The sequence below is a fragment of the Pelodiscus sinensis genome, chromosome 6 (assembly GCF_052426305.1).
Source record: "Pelodiscus sinensis isolate ZL-2025 chromosome 6, ASM5242630v1, whole genome shotgun sequence".
Lineage (NCBI taxonomy): Eukaryota > Metazoa > Chordata > Testudines > Trionychidae > Pelodiscus > Pelodiscus sinensis.
This window is the reverse complement of record NC_143057.1, coordinates 86783968-86796379: the sequence shown is the minus strand read 5'-3', so window position 1 is coordinate 86796379 and position 12412 is coordinate 86783968. Positions and strand designations below refer to the sequence as shown.

The following is a 12412-nucleotide window of genomic DNA, read 5'->3' as shown; positions in this document are numbered from 1 at the left end:
CAACAGTTAACCAGTAATAATGTAACTATTTAACCAGTTAGCAATTTTCATGGTTATTTACATGCCGACTGAGCAGCTCATGGCTCTGGATAACAGGGCTAAGTTACAATGAATAACTCTAGAACTGTGGTAGTCTGATTCAGGAGACTTAGCATTTAACACATTTAAGCAAATTTTGACAAGGGAGATTTACACTGTCCGAGTCACTTTGGTTCTTTTGAAAGTTTTACCACAACATTCCAAGCCCAGCTCTAGCAACAGACAACCCTCCAGTCATCTGAAGAAGTGGGCTGTGCCCACCAAAGCTCATGATATCACCTACATGTTTTGTTAGTCTTTGTTTGACTATTTGTTTAAGTTTTCACTTTATCTTCGTTTCTCCAACTCTAAAAGGGAAACAGTTCTAATTATTTACTTCACAGGGTCCTTATCATGGCAATTAGTATACTTACCATAGGGCTACTAACTCTGACCAAAGCTACTCCAGGAGATTCTCACCTCCCCCCCATGACAGTGTCATTTTCTTTAAAATGCCTATTAAAAGCTCAAAGATTGTTTTTAGTAGTCAACAGACAATTGATGCCAATTCTGGGAGACTCCAGGTCACACCTGGAGAGTTAGCAACCCCAATGACTAAGGGTGCCTTGTTTGCCAGCAACCAGGCTTTTCATATAAAATAACTCCATTAAAACTGAGCAGTGCTCAAGAATTCTCCCCATCCCAGCTCTGCTTCTTGTTATATGCAGACACTTATCACAGGTACTTAAAACATTCATTTGTAGGCACATCCCAAAATAATGAGTCTTCTCTTACTGTAAGGCAAAAGCAGAAAGGTTCCTTTTTGATTCAGGAACCATTTGAATCCATATAGACCCTTTCCTCACTGATAGTTTACCCAAGAATACTAGCTACTGCTACTGACCTTTAAACTTAGAGCTCAACAGCCTGACACCTCTTTCAGAACCAGTCAGTCTCTCCTGCAGTAGTAATAACAACAAAATTTATGTGTAGCCTTTGCCTCCTCCTTTTATTTCTTATTCCTAGGTGTCCACAGCTGGAGAACATTCTCAAGCAGCTGCAGCCTCTGCAGGATGATGCTAGTCTAATGAAATCTATTCACCCCTTTCCTGTGGTAGCAATCACAGGACAGGTATACCTTATCTCAATCCAAACACCATGCTATACTACACTTATCTGAAAACAAACAGCAAGGAAAAGAGACAAACAGAAAGAGGAAGGTGGGAATATACCTTAAAAATGTCTGATTTATCTGGCTGAGCTTGTTGTGGATCCTGATTCTGATTTTGTGGAACAGCTTTTAAAGTGGAAGCTGTAACAGAAGAGGAAGAAAAAAACATAGGTTTTTCTCCCTGGCTTTTCCAAATTTTCAAGTACTTTTAAATAGTGATTTCTTGGAAGTTCTCTCTTCAGATGGTCTGGATCTGAAGAAAGACAACTGAGGCAGATTAGCAGAGCCTGCATAATCCATGCTTCAGGACCCATGGGATTTGTTGCAGAATGCACTCTTTCTCCAGAAACAAAACTTTAAAAAAATGATTCTCCCTCAGTTGCAAAGAAAATATGAACTGAATATAAAGCAATCAGCATTATTTTTCCTGAGTCTTCAGGGGGCCTGAAATGAATGATCTGAGAAGTGTGAACTTCCCCATTCATTACAATGTTGTGTTAGCGCTAATACCTAAAAATAGCTCCTTCACTGTTAACATTGTTACTTCTCTGATGATGATTTCACAGAAACATATAGCTAATATGTAAATCCCAAACTCCCTTCCATGCCTTCTTAGATGCCAAAATCCCCAGCTGCTCTCATCCCTCAGACCAAAACCTCCAGCTTCCTTTGACATCTGTTGTGATAGTTATGCATGGTCAACATAAACATCTGTATCACATTTGAAAACTGAAAATGTGGGGTGGCAAACTCAGAAACACCTAAGAATTCTATTCAGAAAAGCAAGCATGCTAGGGAGAAAGTCCTCTGGACTAGCTAATGGGAGATACAGACGACAGAGATGGGGCCTGAACTCCACCCTTTCCACAGAATTAGATGCCTAACCCAGCTGAAGGGAGGTTCTTACTGCTGTTTGCCACCCATAGCTGGGAACCCTGCTCCTGAAGTCAGGCAGCTGAGGTACCTATACTGTTTCTTTGAAAAAGCACAAGAGGAGATGACAATTCCCTTATTATTCTTATGCCAGTAGTTGGACCACTCGCCCAAGATGGGGGAAGTCCCAGTCCCCTTTTTGCCTGGTAGGGAGAAAGGATTTGACTCAGGAGGCCTCCCACCTTTCAGGACAGTACCCTAACCACTTCACAGGGGGATATTTGGATGTAGGTTACCATCAGGCTCTCCTGTTAAAGCTATCAATTTTGGATACATAATTAGTCATTGTAATTGGGAGACTGGACCCAAGGTCTCCAATCTCCCATGTAGGTGCTCCAATCACCAGAATCTAGCCATTATCTCAGGTTCTCTCTCTGTCACAGTGACTATTTAAGTAACATGATCAGGCCCCACTGCTGGGTGGAGGAGTACCTGTCTTTTGCTGGTTTGTGGATTGCACTGGGGATCTAGCTTCCTAGAGTGAGGCAGCAGTACCACGCCTACAAGCGGAAATGCAGATGTCTAGGGAACTTTTACAGTAAAAATTCAAGCACTGAGTGAGTTTACATGACCACAGGTTGCAACAGAGCAGAGGTTTTGTGAATCAGGAGTGCCTAAAACTTGGACTTAAGTACAGGCAGTCCCCGGGTTACGTACAAAATAGGGACTGTAGGTTTGTTCTTAAGTTGAATCTGTATGTAAGTCGGAACTGGCGTACAGATTCAGCCGCTGCTGAAACTGACCGCCAGTTCTGACTTACATACAGAATCAACTTAAGAACCCCAGGCGTCCCCAAGTCAGCTGCTGCTGAAACTGATAAGCAGCTGATTCCAGGAAGCCCGGGGCAGAGCAACTCTGCTTCGGGCTTCCTGTAGTCAGCGCTGGTCAGTTTCAGCAGCGGCTAAATCAGGACGCCTGGGGCAGAGCAGCTAGGGTGCTGCTGGGTTGCTCCAGTAGCGCCGCTCCTCGGCACTACTGGACCAACCCAGCAGCACCCAATCTGCTCTGCCCCAGGCGTCCTGATTCAGCCGCTGCTGAAACTGACCAGCAGCGGCTAAATCAGGACCAGAGCAGCTGGGGTGCTGCTGGGTTGGTCCAGTAGCACCCAGAGCGGCGCTGCGGGACCAACCGGCAGCACCCCAGCTGCTCTGCCACAGGCGTCCGGAGAAAAGCCTAGTCTGCTGGGGGGGGGGGCGTACTAGCTGTGCCCCCCCCCACCCCAGCAGACCAGGAAGACACGGGCGGCGGACCGAGACGCACCGCGGTCCCGCCGCCTGGGTCCTCTGCGGCTTTGCTCCCCGTCTCCCTGGTCTGCTGGAGACCAGCAGACCAGGGAGACGGGGAGCAAAGCCTCTGAGGATGCCGGCAGCGGGATAGCCACGGGGCGTCTGGGCTGTCCCGCTGCCGGCTTCCCCCGCTGCTTTGCAAAGCCTCGGGGAAGCCGGCAGCGGGGCAGCCCAGGCGCGCCTGGGGTGCCCCGCTGCCCGAGCCCCCCCAGCCCCCCCGCGGCTTTGCAAAGCCGCGGGGGGGGGGGCTCGGGCAGCAAGGCAGCCCAGGCGCGCCTGGACTGCTCCCCTGCCGGCTTCCCCGAGGCTTTGCAAAGCCGCGGGGGGGGGGGCTCGCGCTGCCCCGCTGCCCGAGCCCCTCCGCGGCTTTGCTCCGTGTCTTCCTGGTCTGAAGACCAGGGAGATGCGGAGAAAGCCCCGGAGTACACAGGCGGCAGGACCGTGAGGTCCCGCAGTCCGTGTACTCCGGGGCAGCCCCGTTCGTAACTGCGGATCCGACATAAGTCGGATCCGCGTAAGTCGGGGACTGCCTGTACCTCAATCTGAGATTCAGACTCTGATGCTCCTTCGTGGATGTGGGCCAAAGTGGCTGCACATTACAGGTACCTGTAGTTATGCCAACTTGCTGAAGGGAGGTCTGGTCTATTACGAAGCTCTTACAATGTAAGGCCCTAGTCCTGGAACCCTTGTTGGTGTGATTCCATTAGAACTGCTCCTGCCTGTATGTGTTTGGAAGTTCAGGATCTAACTTTAGAACTCTTCATTCTTGCATCCAGTCTAGTTCTCTGCTGCTACTCTGCTTAAAAAGTCATTATGGGGGCTTGTATGGGACTTGAACACTGGGCTGGCCATCAGCACAGGAGTGAATTTGCTGGGCTTTATGTAAACACTGCAAGTGGCAGTTGCTAATTGCTACAGTACAGTCTTCTTTTTCACATACTACAGTTAAAAATTCCACTTTACCAGTATATCCGTATGAATAGTGATTTTTTTTATAATGTTCTCTGTGCTTACAAGAATGTGTAAACCAAGCCTAACTTCAGGAAACCTATTTCCAAGAACCAGCCACATATAGTGAAACCAATGTTCCAGAGATAGTCCTTAAGCACTACCCTGAGGTTTTATATTTACTGAAATATATTCCAGCAAAATGACAGTCCACTATTAAATGACATTATTCAACCCACTCCCCAGGCAACACTGAGAAAATAAAAATAGCATCACTATTACATTATTCACAGGCCATAAAATATTATTCTCCAACAAAATGTCTCAGCAGCGAAGCCCTTGCCTGATTCTGCACATGCTACAAAATGTGAACTTTTCATGCATGTGCATGAAAATGCAAACTTATAGATGGCTACAGAATGCCGTGTCACCCATTATACCATCCTCCCCTGAAGTTAAATAAGACTCTTGTAAGTGTCAAGCCTTGCAGTGCAGTAAGATCATAGGACTCAATTGCGTGCACTTCATCACCAATCTAACTAAATGCTTAAGCATGTGCCTGTCTCCAAGCTGTGAGCTACTAAAATCAGTGAGACTACTCATGTGCTTAAGTGCTTTGCTGGATCAGAACCAGGCCCAGAGTGCTCAGCACCTTGCGAGATCAAGCCTCAAAAGAATTTTATGACAGGTTGTATGTTCCTGACTTTGACCAAAGAGTCTTCTAGCTTGGAAATCCACCCTCACCTGCTCTAAAATGTTATGATATCCCCAGGATACATATTATTTCTATTATAGTAGTGCCTAGGATGTAAATCACCCACTCAGATCTTGCTATGTTAGACAATGAACACAGAACAAAAAGATGGTCCCTGACCCCAAAGAACTGACAAAACTACCTAAAATGGAGGAAATATTTATCTGCTCTGTGGCACAGTAGAAACTGTGAGCAGCTGCACACAAAGCACAGCATACGCTACTGCTCCTCTCTATAGAGCACTCTAGGAATGCATGAAAGAGAACTAGGGATATTGGTTAATTGAATAGTCAATTAACCTCATGAATTCTTATCAGTTACTCAATTATTCTATAGTCTTTAGGGGTGAGGTTGGCAGCCAGTGCGCTCCAGCCCCACTCCCGAGGAGCCCCATGACAGTGCACTGAACCAGAGGCAGCAGTGCAGGGTGCCAGACGGGAACTGGTCCGTAAGGTGAGCCAGTTTAAAAACCAGCTCCCCTTGCAGACCAGCTGCCTGTCACCCCATGCTGCTGTCCAGGCTGGGGGTTGAACTCTTGGACCCAGTGCAAACCAGAATGGAGCCAGGCTGCCTGCCTGGCTCCTGATACACTTTAAATGCAGAGCCACAGCAGGAGTAGGTTCTGGACCTAGCATGAGACAGGATTGAGTTGGGCTGCTGGCCAGCCTGCTAAAAAATGTACTGGCAGGGTGGAGGGGGAGAAATGCATGTAGTCCACAGAATTAATCTATAAGCTTTTGCTTATCGGTTAATTGACTTCATTATTACTTCCCCAAAGAGAACACCAAGCTCCAATGCATGGACAAAATCCTCCATAACAAAAAAATCAGGTAAACTTAAATTTTGTTTGAATACGTAATTCTGAATCAGGCACCAGAAACATCAGGAAGAAGAGAATTTATTACAAAACTTCTCTATGGCTTTTAATTGAGCTCTGAGTAAAAGCATCCTTGTCTTGCTTTTCTTTCTTTTTATATTTTATTTATTCACCAAAGAACACTCTAACATACAGAAAATATTTGTGTTTAAAAGAATTTCTATAATTTGTTACTGAGCCAGAGCTAGTTTGCATAAATGGTGAGAAATATTTTGATTTGAGCCTTACACATTGCATTTGTGGATTACATGCTGTTCTCAAGAAGCTTATAGTTGGTCACTTAGGGTATGCCTATACTACAGAGTTTTGTCAGAAAAACAACTGTTTTTCCAACAAAACTTAAGGAACGTCCACACTGCTATTGCATTCTTCCGCAAGAAGATCAAAAGAACAGAGGGTTTTTTCTGTCACTGGTAAACCTCATTCTATGAGGAAGAAGCCTTTTTGTGAAAGAGCTCTTTCACAAAAAGGCTTGTGTGGATGGGGAAGAGGGAGTTCTTTCTGAAGAAGAGGAAAGAGGAAAAAGCACAGGTGCCCTGGAGGCCATTCCATCCATAGCAATCACAGCTTACATGCGAAAGAGTGTCCATTCAGTCTGGACGCTAACTTTCGAAAAAGCAGATTGTTTTTTTGATGCACTTTTGCAGTGTGGATGCTCTCTTTCAGAAGAAGCTTTTTTTGGAAGATCTCTTCCAAAAAAAGCTTCTTCTAAAAGAAGACTGTAGTCTAGATGTAGCCTGAGAATAGTCTCTCTCACCAGAACAAAATACTGTATGTCATGATTCAATGCAAATTGTTGATATTAATGGTCAGATACACCTCTCTGTTACATTTACTAAGGTACCTTTTCTGCCTTTAGCTGATTTACTCCAAATTTACAGCTGTGTGGGTCAGAGGAGAGTCAGACCCTAAATCTTTAGCCTATTGCATTATTTCTGCATACAAAGCAGTACAATAATAAAATGAATAAAAACACAGTTTGTATTTTAAACAGTGACAACTAATCATTAAACAAATAAATGCAACACTAATATTAGTGTACTGAATCATTTTCATTTTGTAGTTCTGCAACATACTTCTAAAAAGAATGTAGTGAAAAGTTATGGTTTTTTGCAGTCACACAAAGTAAAATTGCTGTAATTTGTTACAGTCAGCTACATTTAGAGTGGCTGATTCTTCCCTGCTTTGTGCAATATAGTCTTTAACGCCTAGGCTGAACACAAAGTCGATGTAAAATGCAGTATGTCCAAATCAGCAAATCTTCTCTTGCCTGGGGTTATGTTTTTTTCACATTCACTATGCAAATGACAACATAAGGTACAAAACACCCTAGATTTGATCTTTAACTACACTAGAACAATGCTCGGTTCTTCTGAGCATAGAGCCAAAGATGGCTTCATATTGTCTTTCTGAGGCCCAATCCTTGAGGCAGCCAAATCTTGATTAGACCCTGATATAGGTTATAGCAGACTCAGAGCTGCTTTAAACAACACCCAACTGCAATGTTTCCCAAGAGATTTAAAATTAAGTATTGCTCAAATGCTTTGCTGAATCTGAAATAGGCCCACACAAAGGATACAGGAAGGGGCTGTTTCCCCAAGGAGTTATAAATACCTTAATATATCAGACTGTGTTGTAAATCTCTTTTTTAGGGAGAAGACCTGGCAGAGGTCTTCTAGCTCATAATCTAGCTCATAATTTTTTACCTTGCAGTGTTTGCAATTCTGGGATGCATGCATATGCAAACACAGTTTGGGCTTAGATTGTTCCAATGAGAGAACAGGTACAGCTTTCCTGACTAATATTTTTGTATTGTAGTAATGAAGTGAGGCTTGAAATAAATTCCCTGTTCTACTTTGTCATGAAAATAAAAACTTTAATTTCATTCCCCAATGTTACTTGATCAATTCCACTAACTGAAAGTGAGCTCTTTTCTGAATGACCAAAAATCTCTAAACCATATAGTTTAGAAATACTGTGGCATCAGTACAGTCATCCGACAACCAAGGGAAATATGGTTGAGAAGAAAAATCTGCACACTGCCGAACACCGATTCTAGCTAGTTTTATCTTAATGAATCTCATCCTTTTCCATATCTGAACACCTTCTGTGTTCTATCTGGGATTAGCTGGTCTCCTCACTCCCAATTTGCAATATGGGAAAGACAAGGTGGTTGTAACTCCTGACATTGTTTGCAATGAGATCCCTATTGTATCTCATAGGAACCATGTAACATCAGGGGGATCAAAATATTTCAGAAACTTAGTTGAAAAGTTTTTCAACTAATACTCTTTAAGCATAGAGTGCATATAATTCTCTAAACTCACAACCAACTCTCAAACTATTTAAAAGGAGGTTTCTCTGTTCAGATACGTTATGATTGTAGCTTTGTGAATACTTTAGGAGCTTCATGGGGTAGCCAAGTTAGTCTGTTACAGAAAAACCCAACAAATGGTCTGGTAGCTCTTTATAGACTAACAAAACATGTAGATGGTATCATGAGCTTTTGTGGACACGGCCCACTTATGCCCACGAAAGCTCATGATACCATCTACATGTTTTGTTAGTCTATAAAGTGCTACCAGACCATTTGTTGGTTTTTTTTGTGAATACTAAAAGCTTTAGAAAGTTATGAGAAACTCAGTACAATAAAATTAGAATGGATATTAGAATGTAACCATAACTGCAGCTATAACACATGACAAATGTTCCCCCATTTTGACATGTGCCAGTTATTGTTACTTCAATTTTCCTAAGCTGCATAAGACACTTGCTATAAATTGCAATGCAACAGTAGACAGGTTCAAGCAACTAAATTATAGTTTAAGTGAAATAATTCCATTGGCACCTATCACATATTATTGTATTATCCTTGCAAGGCTGATGAAAATGCTGTGACAGTATACAGAAACAGAATAAATATACTAGCTGGGGTATATAAATGATCCCTAGTGAAAAGACTCATTCTTAGAAAAAGAAACAGCTGCAAGAATTTCTATCTTCGTTAGGATGGCTTGGTTTAACGATTGTCTTTGTTACTGTCAAAAAGTACGCTAAAAACATTTATTTCTGAGTTTATTACTTATCATTGAAATGTGTATGGCATGAAGTGGTACAAGAGTCTCAATGAATTTTTATGTACAGTAAAACAGATAACATTGATTGTAGGTCATCTTGCATTGCCATTATTGACCGCAATATCAACTGAGCATTTCACTCACGTGCTTTCTTGTGTGACTGGGCTTCACATGCCTAGAACTATAACAACAATGAATTGAGTACAGCTACATGAGGCCAAATAAAAAAATTGTTTTGCTGCTTTTGATACTTTAAGTTTCAGCCCAAAACAAAAAATAGTTATTCACTCAGCAATAATTTCATGTAAAATTTTTCTGTTTTTATTGCATTTTTTGATCAAGAAAAAATACAAAATTGCAAAATTTCCCACAAAACAGGAGTTCCTAAGCAATCAGATTAAATGAGTGTCACCATCCCCCAGGCAAGAAAGACAGGAACTGGTGACAACGGAATGTAAAAGCCAGAAAGAAGGAGTGACAGCTGGTAAGCACTGGAGGTAAGAGAATCATGCAGCATTCTGTACAGTGGATGGAAGGCAGAGGAGGATGGGCAGGCTGTGACCCCCAGAGGGAAGAGGACTAGGTGGAATTCCATACAGCGCCCAGTAGCCAATCAATAGCCGTTTCTCAGCATGGAAACTATCTTTATTCTATTCAGGTTTTCATGCTGTGCTCATCACCATAGTATCTCAGCATCTTCCTGTGGTGCATGAAGCACAAGGACTGCAAATCTGTCATGTGTTGTTTGTTCTCTCATCCCTTCCCCAGTGGGAGAAGCATTTGCACCATAATAGCTTGTTTTGATAGGGGCTTTTTTTAAGGGGTTTTTAAAACAGGTGTGCCTGTTGCTACATGTTTGTTTGGTAAAGAAGGCAAAGGCAAATAAATGGGCTGTGCCATTAAGTGGAAGGTGATGAAGTTTGTCATGATCCTTAGTCCCCGGGAGAGTTCATTCCACAGTCTTAGACCACCCTGAGAAAGTTCTGTCTCCTGCACAGATTAGCTTTGTAATTGCTGGAGACTGCCCTTTATCTGCAGGGTCCGTGGAAAATCCCCCACAACCAGCACTGCCCTATCTCAGGGCTACCATCTAGGAATAGGCGGGGGGGTTGCTCCAGACCTAGCAATTTAAAAGAGCTTGAGACTCCTGGTCATGCAGTCTGGGCAGTGCAGAGGGACTGACAGGGGAAGGCTAGCCCCCAACCTGACCCTTCCATCCAAGGCCCTGCTCCTTTCAGGAGGGCATGCAGCCAATCCCCTCATCTTTCCCAGGGGCCTCACTTTTATATCTTCAGCTCTGCCCCATCCTCATCCCAAAAGGGGCTACCACATCTATCGTGACCAATTACGCAACGTTGGAACTACAGAAAGGCAGAACGGAACACCTATATTAACCAACAGTCTATTTCCTGCAACACATCGCAATAATCAAGCCCACTTAAATTTGGCAGAATTCAGTTTTTATGGTTTTGAACTCTGATTAATATCAATCATTAAGGGCTTTTCATTTGCATTGATTTTTTTTCTTATATTTTTAACCTTTTTAAAAACATGTTGAGAGTTCCTGGAATCTAAGGCGGGCAGGTGAGATCTAGGGCAGGCTTACATGGGGTTTCCAGCACTGACAGTGGGGCTACAGGGGGCTCCTTGCAAAGCCAAGAGGCCCAAGATGCAGGGGTGGCTGGTGCCCGGGAGGCTATGATCCTGTCTCAGTGGTGCAACAGCCCCTAGTCAGCACTGCAAGATGGAGGCTGGCCTGTTGCTGAACAGTTTCTGCCTATGGAGGGAGTCACTCAGCAGCAAGTGGCCTTCCTCACACCTAGGTGCTCATCTTCTTCCTTGCAGTCCTGGCCAGGGGTCTCTGGTCAGCTGAGCTCGGGCCGCCGCAGCCTTCTCCACAGCTTGTGTCTGCAGACTGGGTGCATCTGGCTTCATGACAGCACAGGTAGCCCTCTGCAGTTCTGCTCTCACAGGCCCCCCCCCCCCACTCACTCCTATGATCGTGGGAGTACAGAGAGCTCCCTGAACAGCCACATGGCAGGTGCCACTAGACCCCTGAAGGCACATAGTGCAGGGAAGGCTGCAATCCTGGTGGGGCAGAGCAGAGACCTCCCAGCTGGTGTGTGAGAGCACATCTGTCACAATGGGGCTGCAGAGACCCTTGCTGCCATGGAAGCTGATCAGTAGAAGGGTGTTCTCTGCTGCAGCCACAGAGCTCCTTCTTCTCCTCTCCTTTCCAGTCCTGCCCAAGCTCATCTGCCCTGCCAGCACCACAGCCTTTTCCCTGCACCCTATTTGTCAGTCTCGCCCCATCACATAACAATGCAGAGTGCTACATGCCTGGCAGTCAAGATGGTGATGCCCAATCTGCAGGCATGCCAGCTGTTATCAACTAATATTTCTTTCAACCATTTCAGTAGGTGAGTTGAAATCAGAGTGTACCCATGTCTATAAATTGGTATCACAGGCTGACAAGCCTAAGCATACCCAGATTTATCAATGCAATCTTTAAGGCCACCTCCAAGCCCAGCCCACACAACTGCCAAAATACCCACACACCACCTCTGGATGAAGAACAGACTCTCCTCCATATAAATGGTATGAAAATTTTGATATTCCAAAAAGAGCCATCCATTTCCTTGAGAGCCTGAATGCAGGCTGAAGAGCACACCAGGGGAAATGAGTAGAGACAAGAAGGGGAGTAATCTTAGAAATGGACATGTGAAAAAAGATCTAGCAGGGAAGCATGGACATTCAAGAAGTTCAGAGCAGCAAAATACCCACCAGATACATGGCACCAGGAGTTCTCTCCAAATAGTGTCACCACACATCTCACCAACATAGCTGAAGCAGGCTATGTTGAAATAATATTTTCAAGGTGTCAGTCAAAAGAGTGGCATCAATAAAAGCCAACCCTCCACCCATTCTCTAGGAAGAAACAGTCTGATGCTCTCAAGTAGACAGGAATGTCCTGGGGAGCAGATTCTTCAATCCTTCATACAGCTGTTCTGGTGTTTGCTTCAGCTCTGTTTTGTGGATGCAGTCACCATACTTATCATGTTGACGTAGAACTGAATTTGGCCACTCGTGTTATTACTGACACTTGAATTATATGACAACCTCCAATTTATATAGTCTAGGCTAGCACCCATAGCTCTGCCAGATCTTTGCCAAGTGGCTATTACTGTTATGTCTTCCTGGAGAGTTGTGAGGAATGGAAACCAAACTGTTACATCTCCTTTTGACTGATGCCTCACTATTCACACAGGAAACAACATGTAACACCAGCTCGATGGTCTGATCATATTCAGGGAAGAAATCTCACTTCTGCAGACTGGGGTCTGATAC

The 12412-nt window shown here is 44.2% G+C and overlaps 1 protein-coding gene across 2 annotated transcripts in view; it reads right to left on the bottom strand.

The window, feature by feature from the left end:
• PDE8B (phosphodiesterase 8B) overlaps positions 1-12412 on the bottom strand; it is a 158517-nt gene that overhangs the window by 103547 nt on the left and 42558 nt on the right. The window contains exon 1 of one of the 2 annotated variants that reach the window (XM_075932315.2): positions 923-1003. The exons of the other annotated variant lie outside the window; for it this stretch is intronic. The gene's annotated coding sequence lies outside the window, so the exon portion shown is untranslated. Of the gene's footprint in view, positions 1-922; positions 1004-12412 lie in introns of those variants that run through there. 2 annotated transcript variants of the gene reach the window in all.